This window comes from Rhinopithecus bieti, unplaced genomic scaffold (genome assembly GCF_001698545.2).
Source record: "Rhinopithecus bieti isolate Rb0 unplaced genomic scaffold, ASM169854v2 scaffold_9373, whole genome shotgun sequence".
Taxonomy (NCBI): Eukaryota; Metazoa; Chordata; class Mammalia; order Primates; family Cercopithecidae; genus Rhinopithecus; species Rhinopithecus bieti.
This window is the reverse complement of record NW_016806351.1, coordinates 1,600,457-1,611,648: the sequence shown is the minus strand read 5'-3', so window position 1 is coordinate 1,611,648 and position 11,192 is coordinate 1,600,457.

The following is an 11,192-nucleotide window of genomic DNA, read 5'->3' as shown; positions in this document are numbered from 1 at the left end:
AGAATGAGAAGTGCTAATTTGAAGAAAATCTGTAAATATTTCTCCTAGGGCACAAATGTTCCAAATCACACAATTTAGGAAAATGCGAGAACACACTGATAAATAGCATTGCATACTAATAATTTACTATGCAGTTTTTAATATATAATGACCTCAATTAGCTTATTCCCGACTTAGAAATGGACATAATTCAGAAGAAAGTGGGGAGTAATTGCTCCACGAGGAGCAAGACGGTGGGATAGAAGACTTGACCAATCATCCTCCAAACAAGGACATCAATTTAACAACTGTCTACACAAGAAAAGTATTTTCATAAGAACTATCCATCAGGCCCTCTTTCCAGGCCCTAGCTCTGAACAACATTTTTGGACACACCCTGGGACAGAGAGGAAATTGCTACTTTGAAGGGAAGGATGCAGTGGGGGCAGGATTTGTCACCTGCTAACTGAAGAGCCCTTGGGCCCTGAATAACCAGCAGTGATAGGTACTATATTAAGAGCCTTGGATGAAGCTCTGAGACTTGCTGGCTTCAGGTGAGACTCAACTGTGGTGACTATGGGAAGACTCTTGCTTGAGAAAAGGAGAGAGAAAAGTAAAGGGGACTTTGTCTTGTACATTAGGTACCAGCTCACCTACAGAGGGGTAGAGCACAAGGTGGACTCTTGAGGTCCCCCATACCAAAACTTGTCTTTTAGATGGCATTTCTGGACCTTCTCTGGGCCAGAAGGACATCCACTGCCCCTGAAGGGTGAGTCCCAGTCCAGGCAGTATTCACTACAAATTGATTTAAGAACCCTTGGACATAAAGGGAACATCAGATATGCTCTGGCAGTACTCCCTGTAGACTTGTGGTGGCAACGGCCATAGGGTGAGGCTCTTCTGCCTTTGGAAAGCAGATGGAAGAGTGGGAAGGATTACCTTTTGTGGTTTGACTGCCAGCTCAGCTGCAGTACAATACCAGATAGACGTCTCAGGTTTTTGACTCTGGTCTCTGGCTCCTGGATGGCACCTTTAGACCCACCCAAGGACTGGGGTAACTCGGTGCCCTGAAGGGAAGAATACAAGGATGGCTGGCTTTGCCACTGCTGATTGTAGAGCCCCAGGTCCTTGAGAGAATATAGGCAGTAGCCAGGGAATGGGTACGGCAGGCCTTGGGTGAGACTCAGTGTTGTGCTGGGTTCAGGTATGACCCAGTGCAGTCCTATTGGTGGTGGCCACAGGGATGCTTGTGTCACTCTACCCAGAACTTTAGGTGGCTCAGAACAGAAAGAGAGACTCCGTTTGGGAGAAAGTAAGGGAAGAAAATAAGAGTCTTTGCCTGATAATCCAGAGAATTCTCCCAGATCTTGCCCTGGACCATCTAGGTGGGACCTGTACAAGTCATCAAGATCCACAGCATTGCTGGGCTTTAGGTGCTTCCTAAAGCAAATAAAACTTAGATCACAACATCCAAAACCTTTTTAATATCTGGAAAGTGTTCCTGAGAAGGATGAGTACAAACAAGCCCAGACGGTAATAGTTACAGTAAATATCTAACTCTTCAATGCCCAGACACAGATGAATATCTTTAATTATCAAGACAGTCCAGGAAAAAAATGAACTCACCAAATAAACTAAATAAAGCACCAGGGACCAATGCTGGAGAAACAGAGACATGTGACCTTTCGGACAGATAATTCAAAATAGAAGTTTTGAGGAAACTCAGAAAATTTCAACATCACACAAAGAAAGGATTCAGAATTATGTCAAATAAATTTCACAAAAAGATTGAAATAATTATAAACAGTCAAGCAGAAAATTCTGGAGCTTAAAACTGCAATTGGCATGCTGATGAATGCATCAGTCTTTTAATAGCAGAATTGATCAAGGAGAAGAAAGAATTGGTGAGCTTGAAGATAAATTTTTGAAAATATACAGTTAGAGGAGACAAAAGAAAAAATAATTGAAAATAATAATAATAATAATAAGGCAGCTTCCATGTTAGCCAGAACTACAGGTACACAGCACCACACTTGGCTTAGATGCCCTAACTTTTATGGAAAAGCCTCCTAAAATAGAATTGCTAGGTTGAGAGATACACATAGTTTAAAAAAATTATAATAGGCATTGAAATATTGCTTTTGAAAGACCACAATAAATAAAACAAATATCCAAGAGCAATGAACAATGACCTTTCTCAGCCACTGAAGCACCTCTAGTTCTGACTGTTTTGATTGCTCTTTGCTGTCTTCATGCAGGTCTTCTATTTATTTTCCCTGCTTCTACTGCTGTTTTAAGAAACAGGGTTATGCACAAACCATTCTTTCACGGCTAGATACAGATCTATCATTGTTATTTTAACAGTTTTGTTTTTTGATTCCCTGTTATTGTCATCCATATTTTATTTCTTCAATCATTTTATATTTAGTTATTTTATATTCTGTCTGATACGCTTTTCATAACTTAGCACTTACGTCCTCTGTTAGTGTTACATTGTTGTATCTTGTTTCCTCTCATGATTTTTCATCTTTTACTGTGAGTTCATATTTGGTGACTGATAATCCATGGGAATTTTAGGGGTCAGCATGGAGGAATGCTGTCCTGCAGAGAGAACTGTATTTGATTCTGCTGGGATGTAGAAGACAATGTGGGAGAGCTTTAGTCTCCCTCTGGGGATCCTGGTTTAAATGTAGAAGTGTCATCTTCTCTATTGTGCCACATGCCTCACAATTATTCTCTTCATTACTGTGCTTATATTATAGTTTTGCTTGAGGCTTTCCATCTTTTTTTCATTTATTTTCTCCTTACTGCTCAAGTTTTAATTTAAGGGTTTATTATGTTTTTATTTGTATTTAAAGAGTCTTGAAGATTTATAATGCTTCCTATGGGAATTATAATGTATTCATTTGTATCCAATTCAAGAACTTCTCTGTGAAGTTCCTAATTAAAATAAAGTGCATTTTATATTTGAACACTAAATGAATAATCATATTTTGCTTTTGAATTTTTTTCATTCAGGTACATGTATTTTCTCTTTCTAGCTATGATTACATTTTATGTCTTTCAGTAAGGTATTTCCTGACACATTGACACAAAGAAGGGAACACAGACACTAAGGCTTATTTGAGGGTGGAGGGTTGGGGGGCAGAGAATCAGAAAAAATCACCAGGTTTAGTACCTGGGTGATGAAATAATCTGTATAACAAACCTCCATGATACAAGTTTACCTACATAACAAACTTGTGCATGCACCCCTGAGCATGAAAGTTAAAAAAGATTTCTTCTTGATAGTTACTATGTCTTTCTTGTTCAAATTATTCACAAATATTTTACATGCTTTTGCTTTTGTATTAACTATTATAATCGATTGTTTTTAAAATATTTTTTCTCTAGTGTGTTCTTAAATAAAACACTCTATTTTACTATATGTTCAATATCTTTTGTTAATTCATGTAGATTTTTTATGGGTCAGATTTCTCTTTTTTTAGAAATATGTTTGTCATCATCAAAGAGATATTTTATAACTTGCTTTTCCAATGCTCACAAAAATTATTTAATTTTCTATTTCTTCACATAATTTTTTAAATTTTTCATTTTACACATTGTGACCTGTTTTATTACAGTGAATTGAACTAATTACTAAACTATGAAATTTGTAAGACAGTGTTTATAACATGCCTTTTAAAATTTTGAAAAAATTATAATTAACACATGGTAACACATTTTGGGGACAAGATTAAATACTAACAGGGTAGTAATTTCCTTGTCCAGTTCTTGATTTAATAAAACTACTTTAGTTTCTTAACATTTAGAATAACCACTGAAACTTATTTTGGAATCTTATTTTTTATTAGTTTACTTATACTCCAAACTACCTAATGTTTTATGATCAAATCATGTTTAAATATTTATTGATATAGTCTTAAATTTTTTTTCCTTACTTTACTGCTCAAACAAATTATGTTAAGCATAGACCTGGTAATAGATCACCTTCTGTTTTCTGAAGCAAATTCTATTTGTTGTAGTGTAACGTATTTTTTGGTATCATCACTCCATTTTAGTTAATATTCATTTAGAACTTTTAAATCTACAGTATAACATGGGAGGGAATGTTATACAAGATTTTAAAATCACTCTTGTGAAATTCTGTTTTAAAATTATACTTCCTCTATGAAAAGAAGTGGGAATTTTCTATCTTTACCATAACCTGGAATATTTTAAATAATAGTGTAATTTTCCTTATTTTAAAGGCCAGTACTCTCCATTTGTGACCCTTATCTGACTCACTGGCATTTTTTTTCAATGGCACATTTTTTATTAAACAATCTATTTTTTTAATCTATATTAATCAGTTTATTCTCTTTTTTTTGGCATTTTCTATCACCTTTTATAATTTGTGTGTTGTAATTTAAATTAGTTGCACAGTAAATTTTTATAGTTATTTTCTTTAATTTTCATTGTTAAGTACCATCTTTGATCTCTCTTTTTCTACGATCATGCTTATGAGGTTTTGATTTTATTGCTGTCAACTAAAATTTGAAATTTAAATTAATATTTAAAACTTTTTCTGCCTTGGGAATTTTCAATATCACTAACTTCACATGTCCAACATTTTGTTTTATATTCTTTTTATTTTTCTAGTTTCTGGAGATGCTAATGTCATCAAGAAATTCTTTTGGCTGAATGTCACAGAATGTCTGAGCAATTATTAAAGAAAGAAGTTTATTTTTTCATACACATACTACACACACACACGAAATTTGAAAGTAGTAGGCTGACAGCATGGTTCAGTGCAGCAGAACCATGCATTTTTAGTCCTCTTGCTGATGTCTCTTGTTGGTAACATCTCCAGTTATCAATATGATCAAGAGAGAAAAAGAGAATATACAGAGCTGAAGTGAGAGATCAGTTCTTAGCCCATCTGTGCTTGATAATTGGTTTTACCAAATGGAAAATAAACTTTTTCCTATTTTCAAGACAGAAGGCAATTTTAAGCCCACAGAAGTTGGGCTCCTAGCCTCCCATGGAGATTGGGAGTTAGGGGCCCTGTCTTTCTTAATGATTGTATTTCAAAGGCGTGGCTCTAATGTCCTTAGGAAGAACATTCCTGAGTTGTAAAACTGCTCAGAGGTTCTTTAAAATTTCTGCATCTCAACAGGGCAGACAAATAATTTAAAAGTACACATTATCTAAAGTAAATGCTTCAAGAAAAGGGAGATCTGTGGCTTGGAATAAGGAGAAGCTTGTGGGATGTTTTCTTAAGTTGCGGGGCACATTAGATGTATCTTGCTCACCAAGAAATTGTCATTTAGCTTCTGCACAAAGTTGAAGTTGAAGACATTTTGGTAAGTTGTAGTATTTTCACTGGCTCCTCCTGTTCTAGTGATCCATGCCCAAATGACATGATGTCTTTGTTTAACACACTGAAAATGCAATATTTGAAGAGAAAGTGCGTAATAGGAAAAAAAAAAAAATCCCGTTAAAGAAAGGAGAGAACCATATGGCAGTCAGAGAGCATAGCTCTTAACAATTCATGATGGTGAGCAAACATGAGATTGCTCTGTCCGCATAGGTACCCCTCTCACACACATCTCTCTACCTCCTCAAACTACAACCCTATTGTTGCCATCTAGGACTCTATTACTCATTGCCATTGGCTGTTACTTGTGAAATTGGGATGATCTATCTTATCCATTTTCTCTCTTGGCCATATGAGATGAACTTTGGGATGAATCCCTTGCCTAGTGAATGATCAGCTTTTGTATTAGGTGATGAAGAGTTATAGGTTGTTGAGGTCAACATGGTTGTTATTTAAAAAAAAAAAAAAAAATTATGTTTTAAGAGTATTTTCTTCCTGTCTGTCTTTGTGCAAATAGCCATGGCCAAGGATTTTACTTAAACATAGTCTTTTAAGTTTTATATAGTCTTTTAATTCTGTAACATAGTCTTTTAAGTGTTTAGGCCTTTTTTTTTTTTTTTTTTTTTTTACAAATTACTGGTCTCTGTTCTATCCATATGCCTTCACCTTCCCACAATGGCTGTTACGCCAAGGCAGTGGACAATGATAGCCTTAGGTAAAAGGCCCCATCCTGAATCCTCCCTTTTCCACCTGCTGCCTAATTTTATCAATCTTATCTCCTGCTGATACAGCTATTTCCCTGCTTCTTGGACTAGTTGCAATTTGGGATACACAAATTTTCTTTTCAAACTCAGCAGGTCTACAAATTATGGGGCTCTAAATCACTTCGATTGTAGCCCACATGTTGAGAGCATATCTCTAGCAAAGCATTATTTTCTCCTTCTCCGCTTTAGACTGCTTTCAGAACTTTCACACCTCCTTTTGGAAATTTGGCTGCAAGCTGCTAAGGGTAACTATTATAACTAACTTTCAGAGAGTTCCTGCCATTTGTGCTAATACCACAGTTTCAGTAGATACATATCTTGTGTGCATCTCAAAGTAGAGCAGGTTATGTATTTTCTCCCTCTTTTCTCTTCACATGTTTGTATGTTCACATGATGACTGTATTTGGGATCTGGGCATCAGTCTGCATTCAAGATTAGAATAAGTTGGGAAGGGGCTAGTCACAGAAACACCTGTTCATTTCATCAGAACAGCAAATATTTTTTGGCATCCCTATAAGAGATTACTTATGTGTCACCAGTGAGAACTGTGTGCACTTGGACACCCTTAGAAGCAAGGAAGATGAGAAGGGGTAGCATGGTGCATTTCCAGGCTCTGAAGTCAACATGAGCAAACAAAAGAAAAACTGGAAATGAGTGTTAGAGAAGTCAAATAAGGAGGTATATCAAAGATGAATACTAAATCATTTAAATGTTCTTTATTCTCTTAATAAAGAAGATCAAAAGCCATTAATTTGTTCTAAATGTGGCATTGACTGTCCATTTGCTTTAGTATAAAGTATGGCCATTTAAAAACTTTTCTGCATAATATTTATTTCTCTTTTGAGTTCATTTCAATGATCTGGGGATTAATAAGTATTGTGTCTGTTAATTTTTAAGGCACTCGCATCATCTTTTGAATATTATCTTGTAAATAACACAGTATTCAGAAAATTTGCCTTTTAAGATTTTCATGTGGTTGTTGTGCTACTGGAGGTGGTGGTGTGCAATATTTTACAAAAGTAGACACATGAAAAATATGTATGTTATATTGAGTAATATATAATTTGGCTTATATTTGCTTATTAAATCAGATGTATTCATTTTATCACTCAATTCTTCTGTACTCTTACTTTTGTCAACTATGTCTGTTAAATTTTCCCTTAATTTCCAATATACTTTGATTTACATATTTAAAGGCTCTACTGTTTGGTACATATGGGTATAAAACCCTTACATTTCTTTGTCATTTGTCACTTTTATCATTTCATTATATTTTCTTTCTTTTTCCCACTTGATTGTGTTCTTAACCTCCAACAACCTTAATGTGAATATGGCCTTTTCTGTTTTCTTTTTATTTGCATTTTCCTATTGTCTCTTTGTGTATGCCTTCACTGAGACATTCTTGTTTATTTTTATTTTAAAAGGCTTATTTCTTCTTTCTTTATTTTTTTCAATAGCATATAGTTGCATCAGAATTTTTTAACTCTGACAAACTTGGTATTTAATGAATGGAAGAATACAATATACATATTCCACTCTAGCGGAATACATGGCATGTTATTATATTTCTTGAAACTTACTATGTTTACTTTTCCATATATTTTTTCTTGTCCTTTTATTTTTGGATCAATACAGTTCTATTTATTCACTTTGTTAGTGAACTACATTATGCTTGGATTGTTAGTTAGTTATTATTATTTTTTTTAATTTGAGTATTTTCTATGTGCCAGGTCCTATTCTAGAAGAATGGAATAGACAAAACGAAAAAAAAAAAAAAAAAAAAAAAGTCTTCTCGGAAATTTCCTTCTAATCAGACACATTTTATTGTCATTATACAGCACCAAGGAACTATATTTTCTACCAAGATCCCCTATTTCCTACTGGTTTCAAATCCTACAAAATGAGCCATTTAGATAAAATTCTTATCCCTCTTCTCTTCCTTTTCCTATTCCCATCGTGAATAAAAACTTTTGAACATTTTCTTCCCTGTCATCAACATTTATCTTCAAGTTGAGTATTTAATCAATAAATTTTTCCTCGCAGCATGCCTATTCTGTTTCATGAGTTCTTAAGTTTTTCTTTGAAAATTTTAAATTATGCAATACAGACAATCCATTTGTATTATTGTATAGTCATTACTCACAACTGTTTCTAGATTTGTAGGCATTTGGTGAGAAGTGCAGGGGATCTGAGGAATGCACTGATGACTGGCATCTAAAAGAAGGGCAGTCTCGTGAAATACCAAACCCTTAATTTGTGGGATATGTGCTAAATTTGGGGAGTAGGGTGGTTAGAATCTTCTATGTTTTGAATGTGATCCCTCCAAAACTTAGGTGTTGAAACTTGATGACCAATGTGATGATATTAAGAGGTGCTGCCTTTAAGAAATTATTAGGTCAGAGGGTTCTTCCTTCATGAATTAGATTAAGATCTTTATACTAAAGGCTTCATGTGGCCTTCATCCTTCCACACTTTTTCTGTCCTTTCCACCAACACAGTGTTCCTCCACTCTGGAGGATGCAGTAACAAAATGCCATTTCAGAAGCACAGACCCGGCTCTCACCAAACATTTTACCTGCCCATGCTTAGATATTGGACTCACAGCCTTTGGTACTATGAGAAATAAGTTTCTGTTCTTTATAAATTGCCCAGCTTCAGGTATTTTCTTATAGCAGCAGGAACATCCTAAGACAGCAACACAATTGAATTGCAGTACACCATTTCATGTTAGATGAAACCCTAATGCCTTGAACAAGATGAGAAACATAGTATTTATTAATTCCAAGTGTGGATAGTTGAATAAAGTTGGAATAAGCCAACAAGAAGCTTCTTAGCTCATTGATTTATTTTCACTGTGTATCTCTGAATATCATAGCCCTATTGCAACCAATAAAGCCATCTAAAAGTCTTTTATTTTCTGTGCGTAAGTTTCCTCATGCCCTTACATCAAGAAAGCAATTTTCTGATTAGTAGTTATATCTTTTGTTTATCAAGATACCAGTCCATTGTCTGTTTCTTACCTGCTCTCTGCTTTCATCACTATGAGTGTCAAACATTTGTACTACAGCTTGGATCCTTCTGCTGTCTCTTTCATAACAATACAAAGCAATAGTCTCCCACTCTTTAATTAACAAATTACATTTACAGTAGCCCCTCTTATTCATGATTTTATTTTTTTGCAGTTCCATTTACCAGCAGTCAACAGCAATCTAAAAGTATAAAGATATTTTGAGAGAGAGGGAGCATGCTTACTTAATTTTTATTACAGTATAATATTACAATCGTTCAACTTTATCGTACATTATTATTGTTAATATTTTGCTGTGACAAATTTATAAATCAAACTTTATCATAGATATGTATGTGTAGAAAAGAAATAACAGTATATATAGGATTTGGTACAGTCTGTGTGCTTGTAGGCATCCACTGGGGATTTTAGAACCTATCCCCTGCTAATGACTGAGGGTAACTGTACTACTCACAATTGCCTATAACCCATATTTCCTTGAAACCTAAATGCTTCAAGCATAAGTTAACACAGCTTAAAGTTGTAATCTGAGGAACTGTTGACACACTCTCCCTCTCTTATTTCCTTCTTTCTCAGGTACCTTCAATAAAAGATAATTTGTTTGAAAAGTACAATTATCATTCATACTGCACATTCAAAGTATCATTTGTTGTTTTACAAAAATCGAACGATTGCCAAATAATTTCAAGCTACACGGTAGAAAACACTGAGCTCACCTTTTCCTGTTTGTATAATTACTTAAAACTAAGGAGTGTGATAGAACACACTAATTCTTACAGACTATTACATGTATTGCTACTGCAGTGAGGGAATCAAAGGACTTATTTTACTGTGTAAGAATTATAATGTTAGCCTAAATTATATACAAAATATGGTACAAAAATGTAGGTGCTTAGAAAAGTAATAAGGAGTACTGTTCTCCCAAATTGTATCTAAATGGGCCTTTGGGTATGTCTAGCAAAAACATTAATTTCAAAAAACATATATACTGTTTTAATGTAAACAACCTTTATTATGGTAGAAATTGAGATGTAAACCAGAACATAATTCTTTCTTGATTGGTGTAATATTCAACCTTTAGGTTCCAACAAAATAAAGATATTGTCAGTTTTCAAGATAACTACAGTTGTTTTGTTGCTCAAAGGTATTTTTATATTTAAAACTACTGAGTAGCTACTTCAGTGACCTAAATAATCTCCCACTGGGACTCAAATAACTCTATTTACATAATAACCATATAATAGCACATTATCTTTTACTTCATCTAAACAACAACAGTGCCATATGTTTTACCATCTGAAGAGCCTGGAAAAAAAAGTTAGTCTAATTTCAAAATTAATTATAAACGTTGAAGTAATTTTTAAAAGGCCAATTTTGTTAAAGCAATCAAGCCTATTTTGACTATCAAAAAGAAAATAATGGTACATATGAATAATTGGGACTCTAAAGAGATCCCAAAATCTCCAAATATATATTCCTGTTTTATTTAGAGTAATTCTTGGAATTTTAGTATTAAACCAATGTATTAGTTAGGGATCTCAAGACAGATAGTGATATCGTTTGCCTTTGTGTCCCCATTCAAATCTTATCTCAAATTGTAATCCCTATGTGTTGAAGGAGGGACCTGGTGGGAGGTGATTAGATCTTAGGACGGTTGCCCCATGCTGTTCTCATAATAGTGAGTGAGTTCTTACAAGAGCTGATGGTTTTAAAATGTGGTACTTCCCATCTCGATCTCTCCTTCTCTCCTGCTGCCATGTAAGACATACCTTACTTTCCTTTCACCCTCTGCAGTGATTGTAAGTTTACTGAAGCCTCCCCAGCTGTACGGAATTGAGTCAATTAAACCTCTTTATAAATTACCCAAGCTCAGGTCATTCTTTATAGGAGTGTGAAAACAGACTAATACAGACAGAAAGAACTGATAGGATACATAGTATATAGATAATAAGTAGACAAACAGATAGATGATAGATAGATATAGATAGATAATAAATAGATTAGATAGATAGATAGATAGATAGATAGATAGATAGGATTTATTAGGGGAATTGGGTCAGAT